This window comes from Dromiciops gliroides, chromosome 1 (genome assembly GCF_019393635.1).
Source record: "Dromiciops gliroides isolate mDroGli1 chromosome 1, mDroGli1.pri, whole genome shotgun sequence".
Lineage (NCBI taxonomy): Eukaryota > Metazoa > Chordata > Mammalia > Microbiotheria > Microbiotheriidae > Dromiciops > Dromiciops gliroides.
In genome coordinates, this window is record NC_057861.1 from 344,331,695 (window position 1) to 344,342,115 (window position 10,421).

Here is a 10,421-nt window from a genome sequence, read left to right on the forward strand (position 1 = left end):
GAGGGTTATGACTGTCTATATGGAAGTGTAGAATCAGCTAATCAACTTTGTACTAGCAACTTCCCTCTAGCTACTTAGATCTCACGTTTTACCCCTTTCCCTTCCATTCCCTTCTGTTCTCTTCCCTTCAGTTCCTTCCTTTCCTTTCCTTCCTTTCACTTTCCTTCCCTTTCCTCCCCTTTCTTTTCCTCTTTCCTTTCCTTTCCTAATTTATATTTTTAACACTGAAAAATCTTAGATACACATTGAGCACTGACTAGAGACAAAGATTTACCAGAGCTAAAAAAAAGGGTTTCTGTTGTGCATGGCACATATTATGGGGTAGGGGTATACTCCACCGTTTTTCATGCAGAATCAAAATCAAGAGACTTCAGAAGCACAATTTTTGTTCCTGGGCAGCTGGTAATTGTTGGTCCTTGCACCCTACTAGAAACAGATATATAGATAGATAGATAGATGATAGATAGATAGATGGATAAATTCATGAATGAATGAATGAATAAATAAATAAAATAATAATTGAATGAATAAATTAATTAATTAATAGATTGATAAATGAATAAATAATTGGAGACACGTGTATGAAACGTATATATGTATACACACATACATACATACAAATAAATAAACAGATGCATACACACCCAAACAAATGAATAAATATAGATAGATAGAAGGATAGATAGATAGATAGACAGACAGACAGACAGACAGACAGACAGACAGACAGACAGACAGATAGATAGATAGATAGATAGATAGATAGATAGATAGATAGATAGATAGATAAATGAAGACATATTTGCCAGAGCTAATAGAGGTTCTGTAGTAGCAGGATCAGGCCTGAGGAAAAGGAAAGTATTGGCCTCAGACAGAAGACAGGCTATCAAGCAATGACCAAAAGAGCCATGAAATATAAAATTGCTAAATATCAGCATAATAAACAAACTAACATACTGTAATGTCTAAATATTATCCTCTGAGCTGAAATGTATATTTAAGAATACATTAAGCTCCTGAAATCAGCTATAATACTTCTTTAAAGAGTTATTTATTAATCTTTCAATGTCATGTTGGCAAGATGAATCAGAATATAAAAATTAATGTGAGCTTGAGCTACATTAAGAAAGGCATAGATTCCAGAAATAGGGAGGTGAGAATCCTACTGTACTTTCTCCTTTATTGACCTCACTTGAATTATTATATTCAAATATGGCCATTGTGGTTCATGAAGGACATCAATAAATTAAAGGATGTCCAAAGAAGGACACTCAGAATGCTGGAGAGTAGAGTGCATGTCATATAAAAATCAATTAAAATGACTGGAGATGTTTAGGCTAGAGGAGAGAAAATTTGGGATTTTTTCTCTTATCATAGGAGTCTAAATACTTGCCTTCAACTGTTCCATCATATGAAAGATAAATGAGACATTCTTTTTGGCCTCAAATGAGAGAAATCACTAGAGTAGATGGTAGTTAGCAAAGAGGAGAATTTAGATAAGATATAAGAGAAAAACTTTCTAATACTTCAAATTGCCCTGATATAGCAAGTTTTCTTAAGAGGTGGTGGTATCCTCTGTCTTAGAGGTCTTCAAGTAGAGTGCAGGAATACTCAAGGTTGGATATGTCATTATAATGATATCTTTTGTACAGGTAGGACTAGATGACCTCTGAGATCACTTGAAACTTACTAATTAAAATGTTTTTGTGAAATAACTGAAGCCATAGATATGGTTGAAATTGCCTAGGGCAGAAAATATGAGGGAAAGAAATAGTCAGTCATTATTTATTAATAAATATATGTACTATATGCCAGACACTGTACTAAGGATTCAAAGAAAGGTAAAATGTAGCCTCTTCTCTAAACGATATCATAGTCTAATGGGGGAGACAATATGAAAACAATTAAGTACAAAAAATATATGTAAAAGATACATCAACATAGGAAGGAGCTGCCAATAAGGAGGATCATAGGAAACTTCTTAGAGAAGATTAGATTTTAGCTTTGAATTGAAGGAAGTCAGGGCAGCTAGGTGGTGCAGTGGAAAAAGTACTGGCCCTGGATTCAGGAGGACCTGAGTTCAAATCCAGCTTGAGACACTTGACACTTACTAGCTGTGTGGCCCTGGACAACTCACTTAACCCCAATAGCTTCACCAAAAAACAAGAAAAAACAAACAAAAAAAAGAATTGAAGGAAGTTAAAGTCAGAGATGAGGAAGGGCTCTATTCCAGGTATGGGAATGGTCAGTGAAAATGCTCAGTCAGTTGTTGGTAACCAATGACACCATATTCCAAAGTATAGGACAGGAGGTATGGTATAAGAATATTACAAAAGTAGAAGGGGTATAAATTGTAATAAAATTTAAATTCCAAACAGAGAATGTTAGATTTGATCCTGGGGGAAATAGGGAGATACTGGAGTTTATTCATCAGGAGAAAGACATGTTCCTATTTGTATTTTGGGAAGACTACTTTGATATTTCAGTGGATGATGAACTTTGGTGGGGGGTGTGAAATTTGTGGCAAGAAGACCAGCCAGAAGGCTACTGAAATAGTCAAGGGGTGAGGATATGAGTTTCAGATGAACTAGGCTGGTGGCAGTCTCAGGTGAGAAAAGTGAGCATGTATAAGTGGTATTATAAAAGTCAAATTGAGAGCACTTGGCAACAGATTCAATATGAGGAGTGAGAGCTAGGAATTGATGATGACACAAAGATTGTGAGCCTTGATAACAGAGAGAATGGTAGTGCTTTTGGCTATAATAGAAAAATTAAGAAGAGATGAGATATTTGGGGGAAAGATAATAAATTCAGGATTAGATGTTAAGTTTCAGAAGTCTATGGGATGTCAAGTTCAAGTCATTAAAAAAGGAAGTTGAATATATGAATTGTGAGGTTAGGAAAGAATTTAGGTGAATGAGTGTTGGAATCATCAGAATGGTGATGATAATCCAATCAATAGGAGGTGATGAGATAAACAAGTGAAATTTCATTAGAGGGAAAAGAGAAGTGAACCCAGGACACAGCCTTGGGGGATATCCATGTTGAACTAACATGACCTGATAAATAGCCAACAAAGGAGACTGAGAAGGAGTGATCATGCAGGCATGAGGAGAAACAGGATAGGGTAGTGTCATGATTTTCAAAATAAACACTCAGATCCTACAGAACAAAAAGCTAAGAGCATCAAAGTTGTAGCAAGAGGCAAAGTGACTGGCAACAGCTACCTTGATCCCAAGATCCAACTATGGACTTTTCTTTTTTTTTTTAATTTATTTTATTTTCAATTTATGGAATAAACATAGTATAATAAAAGATGATTTCACATTAAACTGCAAATCTATTATGTACAATTTGCTATTCCTTTTAAATATATAATAAAATTATCATGCAAATTTCTTTTCTTCTTTATTTTCCTCCCTTTTTTTCCCCTCTACACTAAAAATGAAACCATTAGGCACAAATAGGTATATATGTAAATGTGTATATACATACATACACATATACATACACACATACACATATAAACACACACACACACATATAAAATATTCCATCATGTTGTAGTCAGATAGGTCTGAGTTGAGGTAGACCCCCTTTGTCTAGATTACCCTAAGCAGGGGTGGTCTGGGAAGAGAGAGATAAGTCTCTTTGTCTAAGTGATCAGAGTCACTTCCCTCAGCACTTCATTAGAATAAACCCATCACTCATTATAATACTTATTCTCTCATTGTTAACCAATTATTAGCCACCTGTTGGGAGAACTCACTCTTTCCAGAGTATATAAACTGAATACAGGATAAACAGAAAACAATCAACAGAAGAAAGGCCCTAGAATTAAAAGAAATTAGAAAAGGTAGGACTTTGGCTGAGACTTTAAGGAAACCAGGGAAATCATGAGGTAGACTAAGGAGGGTTATCAGTCCAGAGAAGGAAGACAGTCAAATAAAATGTTAGAAATAGAGTGTCTTGATCAAGGGACATCAACGAATTCAGTGACACTGGATTGAAGAGTATAAAGCATTTTCCCAGTATATTATATCATACTTGTCAATTGGGGAATGGCTGAACAAGTTGTGGTATATGATTGTGATGGAATACTACTGTGCTATAAGAAATTATGAGCTCAATGATCTTAGAAAACATGAATAGACTTGCACAAAATAATGAAGAGCAAAATGACCAGAACCAAGAGAACATCATAGACAGTAACAGCAATAATGTTTTAAGAAAAACTTTGAGTGATTAAGTTATTTTGACTATGATAAATACCCAAATTAACTACAAAGGATCTATGAAGGAAGACACATTAGTATTACAATGTAAGTTTGTTAAAGAATCTGAGATCTAGAATACTCTTTTTTGGAGCGGGGGAGGAAGTGGGGCAATGAGGGTTAAGTGACTTGCCCAGGGTCACACAGCTAATAAGTGTCAAGTATCTGAGGTCAGACTTGAATTCAGGTCCTCCTGAATCCAGGGCCAGTGTATTATCCACTGCACCACCTAGCTGCCCACTGAGATCCAGAATAAAAGTAAATATTGAATTGATCTTTACTTTAGACATTCCTACTTAGGACATGATAAATTCTGATAAGTTCAGTTTGTTTATTTTTTAATATTGTTGTCCCTAGTACAATACAACTGTTACTGAACTGTTTTTCCCTTGAAAAAGACAGAACATGGTGCTTATTTTGAGTTATATATGAACCCCTACATAGCACTGACCATTTGCTATTTTCCAGTTTATCTTTACATCATTTGACCAATCGGAGTTTTCCTAGGCCAACATGGAAGGACATACAATATGACATTAAAACAACTATATTAAGGATTTTTGCCCCTTTATGATATACAGACATTGAAAAAGAATAGTCATTCTTGGAGTTCATACAATAATAGCTCTGAATGGAGCTTTGGGAAAAAATTCTAACATGATATTTCCAAAAAGTATCACAAAGTAGTGTTTTGTTTTGTAAGTTCGTATAACAAATATGTATTGATGACTACTCTAAGGAATTTTTATGTGCAAATAACAAGTATTTTGGTTTTATGAGAAAAGTCAAATTTGATCAGGTGATTAGTAAAAATGGCTACATTCTCTTGAGCATGTCAAGATGATTGGTATTTTTATAGACTCATAGGGGTATATCTAAAATTTCAGAGTTAAAATTTCAAATAAATATTTGTATGATTGGGTATGAGACGAATATATATTCAGAATTTCAGATTTCCTTGAATCTGACAACATGTCCTAGGGTGAGTGACTTTCTGCAGTGCTTACCATTTTTATCTCTAATTAGCAAGGACACAACAAATACCCATAGATACACATATATTATATCAGTATTGTGTTAAAAAATATGTAAGAAGACAGTATAGCTAAAATGCACTCATTAGTATGTTCAGTAATAGGGTCACCAATGAATACTACTAGCCTTATAAACTTAGCATGGATAATTCTGAAAAGGTTCAGCCATGGCTACGTCTATGTAATACTTAATTCTCAGTTATTTGAGACATGTCTGGCGGAGGTGAATTTATAATGTGAATGAATAGGTAATGCAATAATGCTTTGGTCATAAAGTGTGAAGGCCAAGGTTATTGCACTTCTGATATGTTGGTTAATTTAAAAGGTTATATTATCATTCCCAGGGGCTGCTATAATTTGTTCTAGAATACTTTTACCAGCTGCCTGAATATTTCCTCGCAAGTTGTTTTATTTGGTCATCCCCAACATTCCCTACATTAATTGTAACTCCTAAGAGTTGTCATACCAGACAGACCAATACATTCCACATAGGCCCAGTTTTTTGGGTCTTATAGAACTATCAAAAGTTTTGGAGTTTTTTGTTTGTTTGTTCTGGAGGTGTGTGTGTGTGTGTTTGTGTGTGTGTGTGTGTGTGTGAGTACATGAGTATATGTATGTCTAAGAGCGAGAGAGAGAGAGAGAGAGAGAGAGAGAGAAAGAGAGAGAAAGAGAGAGAGCATAATAGTTGCTCTCTATTCTGTCAATGTCAGGAAATTATTCATTCATTCATGCAGTCAGCCAACATTTATTAAGCTCCTATTATGCACAATGCATGATGCTAGACACTAGTCCCCTGATGGCCATAACTTCCCTTAATAACCTATTACAGATTTACCACCCACATTTCGAATGGAATGCACTCTTCCCCCAAGACGGATAAAATTGCTGCAGAGTAGGCGATAAGATAATCTAGTTAAATAAAAAGGTCTTAAAGATGAATATGTGTTAGTTGAATATTCAAATAATTTACTAAGTGACTGGATAATCAATCACAGAGTTTATACCAAATATCCATGAAATATTTCAAACACACACCCACTCACACAGACACAATTTGCATCGTGGTTGAGAGCAATGAGTGTGTCTGTTCTGTTCCTTTAGTTCTTTGAATACACTAAGACTCTGCTTGGCCTTCATAATTGAGTTATAGCAGTCATCCATATATTAGATTCCAGACTGAGGCTTGGCAAGTCTACGTAATAGATTGAAAAATACAATTATTGCTTACCTACAGAATTCCTTTGCTTGGGAGGTAAGGCATATATATCAGAAAAGTTGTTGTGTTTTTTTCCCCAGGCCTATTCAATAAATGAACGTTACACCAGGATTCTTACACTGAGTATCTTTGAAATGGGTTTTGTATTGATTTTTGTAACTACCCTGTTAGATGACGTTATCCCTTAGTGTGTCATGTTTAGATGGGTCCGCCCGGAGCAGGTCATTGAGGTGATAACTGTCATTTGGAGGGACAGAAAAGCAATCATAGCTTTTTCATTACTTACTGTTTTCCCCCTGCAAGTGTGGGATCATTTGACATATTATGGCTTCTGTGATTTAAGCTGCATTCTGAAATTAAGTGCTAGAATATCAAGCTGTGGGTTTAGAAAAATAAACTTGATGTCAAAGGAACCACATGCCCTGTAGGTCACTCATAACCATGATTCAGTGGCAACACTTCAAAAAGTAGAAAAGAAAAAAATGAGGGGGGATGTTAAAGAGTAGTCAAACATATATATGTTAAACTATAGACACCATATTTATATAAGCTATAGACATTGGCAATAATTATATTAAAATGAATATAGTATATATATGTATATATAAGTATATATAAGTTCATTATGATTGTCTAGGTTTTTAATGAAATGCTAACTATATGTAGAAAAGTTTTGAATGTATTAGAATTTTTAAATTTGAAATATATGCACACATATCTCTATATAAACTTTAGGAGAGTGTATTAGTGGATAGAAATCTGGCCACTCTATCCAGAAGACATGGGTTCAAGTCACACCTTTGACATATCATGACCCTAGGTAAGTCACTTTTAATGTCTCATCATTTTGGACAGTTCTGTGATGCTGTAAGTGGTAGTATAGTTGCCAGTTGAGCTTTATACCTAGAACATGTTTTCTATAGCACTGATATCAAAGGTCTATATTATACACAAACACAAAAGGCAAACAAACCAATACTTCTTTAATTTATTTAATTTATTTTTTTTTTAGTGAGGCAATTGGGGTTAAGTGACTTGCCCAGGGTCACACAGCTAATAAGTGTCAAGTGCCTGAGGCCAGATTTGAACTCAGTTCCTTCTGAATCTAGGGCCAGTGCTCTATCCACTGCAATACCTAGCTGTCCCTCTTTAATTTATTTTTGCAACTAGGTGTAAAAATTAAATTCTTTGTAGTAAGCATATTCTATATTTCTATAAATTCTGGTAAACTGGAGTTTGGCAAGAAAGATTATTCACATAGTTATGCTAGGTTATGGACTAAACCACATGACTGTGGGTACAACTAATAAAAACTGGGCACTGTGGCAGCTGGTGGCACAGGGGATAGAGCATTGGCCCTGGATTCTGGAAGACCTGAGTTTTAATAAAGCCTCAGACACTTGACACTTACCAGCTGTGTGACCCTGGGCAAGTCACTTAACCCCAATTTATTGCCTTACCAAAAAACAAAAACAAAAACTGGGTACCATGACCATAGATTTAGCAGTGTGTAGTTGTAAAGATATAAATATGTGTGTATGTATGTGTGTACATGTACCCATGTTATTATTTATGTCTATATAATATTCAGAAATATAGTGAAGCAAACAACTACGCTATCAGAATCACACAGTGAAAGGGGGCATTAGATTCCCAAAAGGCTTGTATTTGATCCCCGGCTTCATTGTGGCCTTAGTATCTTTGTCAAAGCAATGGGAAAAATAATAGTAGGATAGACAATCTCCAAAGTTTCCTCTAACTCTAAAGCTATGATGCCTTTTACACTACCTACCTCATGCACGAATCATGAGGATAATATTTTCTAAAATGTCATTTTGATTGTGTTTGTGTTATTTCCCGGAATTCTTTACTGGAAAAAAATAACTACTTTTTATACATATTAAAACCTGACTGACATAGCTTCTGGAACACTCTAAAATAGTGCTAGAAACTGTTTGAAAACTCCTGGCATAGACTGAGAGTCTTCTATTTAAATCAGGAGAATCAGGCTCTGATTCTAGTTTTGTGACCATGAGTAGAAAAATCATGTAACTTCTATGAGACCATTTCCTTGTTTGAAATTGGGGGTACATCTTTATTCTATTTACTTTAAAGTTTTGTTGTGAGGAAATATTTTATTCAAGTAGAGGTGTTAAGTGAATGAGTTGATTTTATGATTATTAAAAATGTATTACTAGACTGTAATTAATTATAATCAATATGTCATTAATAAATATTTCTTTTTTATATTTTCATGAAACACAATAATAACATAGAACTATAATAAGGGACAAGTCATGAAATTCATGTGTGTATATATATATATATATATATATATATATATATATATATATATATATATATATATGTGTGTGTGTGTGTGTGTCTGTACCCATATGTACAAATAAATACATACCCATATCATAAATATATGTATGTATTTCTATATCCATATCTATATATATAAAGCTGGGTAGAGTATTTTAATGCATAGAGAACTTGCCATAGAATCAAGAGATGGGTTCAAGCAGTTCTTGTGATATAAACCTAGGTACTCAATCAACTGCAGCAGCTTCTTCTGGGATTTGGTATCAAATACAATAGGCTTTTTTCAAAATGGCTCCAAACTGACTTTCCAGGCCTATTCTATGAAACTTCATGTAACTTTGGATGAGCCAAATTGGTTTTCCTAAGGTTCTTCATAGACAAAGTCCCATTTCCCATTAACATCCCTTTGAAAAGATTGTCCCCAATGCATAGAATGTTCTCTTTCTCCATATTTCAGTCAGTTTGAATTTTGTTTCCTTTAAAGATGAACTCAAATGCTATCTTCTACATGAGATCAAGATGCTAATGCATAGCTTCAATGAACAAATTTGTATTAGGTTTCTGTATAGTTATTTTTGTATGTGTACATGTTATCTCTTCCTATTGAAGGTAACCACCATCAAAGGTAAGTCCTTTGTTTGTATCTTTGAATCCCTACTACATAATGTAATGATTGACTTATAGTAGATGCATGAAAATTGTTGATTATTCAATCAACAAACTGAATCATCCCTTTTGTGGTAGTGACACAATGAGTATAAAAGATGTCTTTTCTCACACACCCATCTCTAGAACTCTTCAAGTCATTTAAAAAATTCACATATAAAAGGGAACTATGGCTATGAATGTGAAAGCACAATATTTTCCTCCCTGACTGCCTGCCTCCATCTGCAGCAGTCATTAAAATATCAAGATACTTGGGGGAAGCCAGGTAGAGCAGTGGATGAAGCACCAGCCCTGGATTCAGGAGGTCCTGAGTTCAAATCTGGCTTCAGACACTTTACAGTTACTAGCTGTGTGACCTTGGGCAAGTCAATTAACTCTCATTGCCCTGCAAAAGAAAAAAAAAAGAAAAGAAAGAAAGAAAAGATGCAATTTAAAACAGTTGTAGGGGACTTCTGTATCCTATAACCAATAAAAAGAGGATTGGCATTTTCTCTAATTTCTACTAATGCTCACAAAAACTCCTAAAGAATCAGTATGCACTAGAGGCAGAAAAATTGCAGCTGAATCAACAGTTGAAAGTAGGAAGCACAACAAAATGACAGCCTTGAGAATAAATACTTGAAATGTGCAACCTCAACATACTCAGTATCCCTCCCCCAAAACCCTGCATGCTACATTATATGATGCAAACTCACTCACAGGCTTGTGATGCAATCAGGGATTTCTGTCCTGCTTTAGAGATTGTGCCTATAAACTTCATCCCTGTCCTTCACTTAACATCCCACTGAAAGCAGAAGCAGATGTTGAGACAAAACAGCCACTGTGAGTAGGAATAGGAGTAAAGGAGGGAAGGAGAATCAAGTTCCCTTCTTCTTGGGGTGGCTCCAAGGTTAGAGAACTCCA

At 34.9% G+C, this 10,421-nt stretch overlaps 1 non-coding gene across 1 annotated transcript; it reads left to right on the plus strand.

Annotated features, from left to right (window-relative positions):
• Positions 1 to 284: 284 nt before the first annotated feature.
• Positions 285 to 426, plus strand: LOC122737797. Its single transcript, XR_006354571.1, has one exon. It is a non-coding gene; the product is annotated as a U11 spliceosomal RNA (small nuclear RNA).
• The last annotated feature ends 9,995 nt before the right edge of the window (positions 427 to 10,421 follow it).